Source organism: Tenrec ecaudatus, chromosome 17, assembly GCF_050624435.1.
Source record: "Tenrec ecaudatus isolate mTenEca1 chromosome 17, mTenEca1.hap1, whole genome shotgun sequence".
NCBI classification, from domain to species: Eukaryota; Metazoa; Chordata; class Mammalia; order Afrosoricida; family Tenrecidae; genus Tenrec; species Tenrec ecaudatus.
Window position 1 is genome coordinate 81,585,250 of NC_134546.1, and position 3,416 is coordinate 81,588,665.

At 44.3% G+C, this 3,416-nt stretch overlaps 1 pseudogene; it reads left to right on the plus strand.

Annotated features, from left to right (window-relative positions):
• The first annotated feature begins 1,154 nt into the window (after window positions 1-1,154).
• On the plus strand, window positions 1,155-2,186 carry LOC142430777 (3-hydroxyisobutyrate dehydrogenase, mitochondrial-like; annotated as a pseudogene).
• The last annotated feature ends 1,230 nt before the right edge of the window (window positions 2,187-3,416 follow it).

Sequence of the window (3,416 nt, forward strand, 5' to 3'; positions counted from 1 at the left end):
GGTTGGTGAAATGAACAAGATCAGGTGATGCTATGCGTGTGTGCATATGAAAAGGGAGCTGACTCAATGATCTCCTAACGAAAAATGCTAGATTGTCCTGTGCTTGAACCCCTGGATTGTAGCGAGTACAATGTGTCTTCATTTCAAAGCAATTGCTTATTCCCTTCAGCAAATTTGGGCCCAAAGCCGTCCAGGTGACCAACACCTTGCGCTTGGATTTCCCCATTGTAAAAATTTATGTTAATTTGGAGATATACAGATTCCAATTCACCTAATTCAACCCAAAGTCTGGAGGAAATGTTTTAAATTCTGTTAGGAGCAAGGAAACTGAATGGGGATTGAGTTTTAAAACTGCATGTTCAGAGATAGTGTCCCAGCTTCTATAGTCAATAATATGAACAGTTTTTCCAAAATTAGACACTCCTTGAGTTTAGGGAATACATTTAAGTGAGATCCATGAAGAATTGTGATGGGACTGAGCCCAGAGCACAAAGAGAGAAGCTGTCTTTGGTTCGAAATGCTCATATTTCAATTGAACCAGAGTCCCCTGAGTAAGGGACATTTAAAGGATGCCTATGCTTATTCTTTAAATTTTGAGGATCAGTTGCATGAATGGACCTGATTTTAATGAAGAGTGCCTGTTGGGTCTAAAGAAAATGTCTTTTGGTTCAAGATCTAAAACACTGTTCTTGGCTCTCGTTCTCACTCTGGTTCTTTTCTTAAATGATTATTTTTCCATTCACTGCTCTACTGAATCTTTATACTTGAAAGCATGACACAGCTGAATTTGTATCATTTTGGATATTCCAGCAAACAAAGGGTATGTGTGTGTCTCTATTCAGGATCTTGCCTTTTTTAGAGACTACAGAATTAAAATATTGTCTTGTCTTGGGCCCAACTTTTCTAGGTGGCACGTTCTTCCCAGAGAAACTATGGCACTTGAATTTCATTACTTACAATGACATTGACCTCAGTCATTAGGCTCTGGGATGTAGTGTGTAAATTACTTGTAAGAGTGGTGGGGGGCAGGCGGGGCGCGTGTAGGAGGGGCCGGGCGCATGTGCGTGGGCTCCCTGCCAGGCGGCGCACACTCCCAGTCGGCAAGGCCGGGAAAGGTGGTGGAGGTCACCACCAGAAGGCGGGGCGGGGGCAGCATGGCAGCCTCCTTTTGGCTCTGGGGAGCTGCCTCCAGTCTCCACTACTGGAGCCTCTGGCAGCAGCCTGCTGCGGCTGGCCTTGCAGCAGTGTGTTCTAGGTCAATGGCCTCTAAGACTACAGTTGGACTCATAGAAATGGGCAACATGGGGAATCCAATGGCAAAAAACCTGATGAAGCACGGCTATCCACTCATCCTTTGCGATGTCTTCCCAGATGCCTGCAGAGAGTTTCAAGATAAAGGTGAACAGGTGGTGTCTTCCCCAGCTGATGTAGCCGAAAAAGCTGACAGAACCATTACAATGCTTCCTACCAGTATGAATGCAATAGAAGTTTATTCTGGAGCAAATGGAATTCTAAAGAACGTGAAGAAAGACTCCTTACTAATAGATTCCAGTACTATTGATCCATCAGTTTCAATAGAATTGGTTAAAGAAGTTGAGAAAATGGGAGCATTTTTCATGGACGCCCCTGTGTCTGGTGGTGTGGGAGCTGCCCGATCCGGGAACCTCACATTTATGGTGGGAGTTGTGGAAGAGGAATTTGCTGCTGCCAAGGAGCTGCTGGGGTGCATGGGCTCCAATGTGTTGTACTTTGGAGCCGTTGGCACTGGGCAGGCTGCCAAGATCTGCAACAACATACTACTAGCTATTAGTATGATTGGAACTGCCTGAAGCTATGAATCTTGGAATCAGGCTGGGGCTTGACCCAAAACGATTGGCTAAAATCCTAAATATGAGCTCCAGACGGTGTTGGTCAAGTGACACTTAAAATCCTGTGCCTGGAGTGATAGATGGCGTGCCTGCGGCTAATAACTACCAGGGTGGATTTGGAATGAGACGCATGGCTATGGATCTGGGGCTAGCACAAGACTCTGCTACCAACACCAAGAGCCCGATTCTTCTGGGCAGTCTGGCCCATCAGCTGTACCAGATGATGTGCGCAAAGGGCTACTCAAAGAAAGACTTCTCATCTGTGTTCCAGTTCCTTCGGGAGGAGGAGACCCTCTGAGTTTGTCCTTTGGTTGTGGACACTGTTGGAAACCAGACTGTATCTTGGCACGTCTCCTTATAGGTCACAGCAGAAGTAAATGGGTCTGATCAGAGGTCAGATGCTTACTCTAATTATCTAGTAAATCCTAGGACCCTCCCATCCATTTTTAACTTCGGCTTCTCTTAGGATATTCAGCACACATATTTATCTGTATTTCTTTTTCACTCAAGTCACGGATGGATTCTATTGTAACTAATTTACCTAAAAAAAGAAAATCGATGTCTCTTTATATTCAGCTAAATCGTTGAGTACTTCAATCAGGATATTACCTACTTTATAAATAAAATAATTTTTCAATCCAGTGGGAAAAAAGTGGTGGGGTTGGTGATGACTGTGAGCCTAGGTAGGAAAAATCCTAGCTGCTGACTGGAAACATCTTCCAGAGGTGTCAGGTCATATGTGTATACATACAATGTAAAGCTTGAAGTGAGATATGTCCTTTGGAACCAGCATCTGATTTACCCTTTCCTGGTCTTCTGAATTCGGACTAACTAGAATACACCACCACTTGATTCATTTCCTCAAACTTCCATGATTTTCTGTTGGACTTTGCAGTGCTATGCAGAACCAAGAAACATGAGGGGATATCCTCACGGGTGGAGTGGGTGGAAATTGGAAATGAATGTCTTCGTAGAAGAGTTGGACGTTTAGGGCATTACCAACCCCAACTCCTTGTGACTAATCTGGTATTAATGCTTCTCAAAGATGTTATTTCCACACAAGGGAAACTACTAAGGACTATGAGAAGGTTGATTCAGAGATGTCAAGGTGTACAGAAAAAAAATGGGTCTTGGAGAGTGTGAAGTTTGAAGATACCATGGGGTGCAATTGATAGTTTCAACAAACGATATCCTGTTCACTCTCTGGGGCACAGAACATAGGGGAGCCCAAGGCAAGACATGGGCAATGAGGGGCTGGAAGGCGAGAACACTGCGCCCAGAAATTCTGGGCATTCTTTGAACTTTACCACATACCTTTTGAGAGAAACATGCATATGAGTTCAAACAGTTACACTACAGCGGACTCAGAAGGAAGAAGGGGTCTGAGCTCTGTCACTTTCTGTTTATAAGGACAGGACTCCATCTAATGCAAATTATTCTTCAGGCACTAGGGTACAACTTCACCTTGGACTGGGTTATCCATCAGTTCTCTTAAGACAGGGCTGTAGGTTCCTTGGGAAAGCACAGCTGTAGTCCAAAGATGCTATT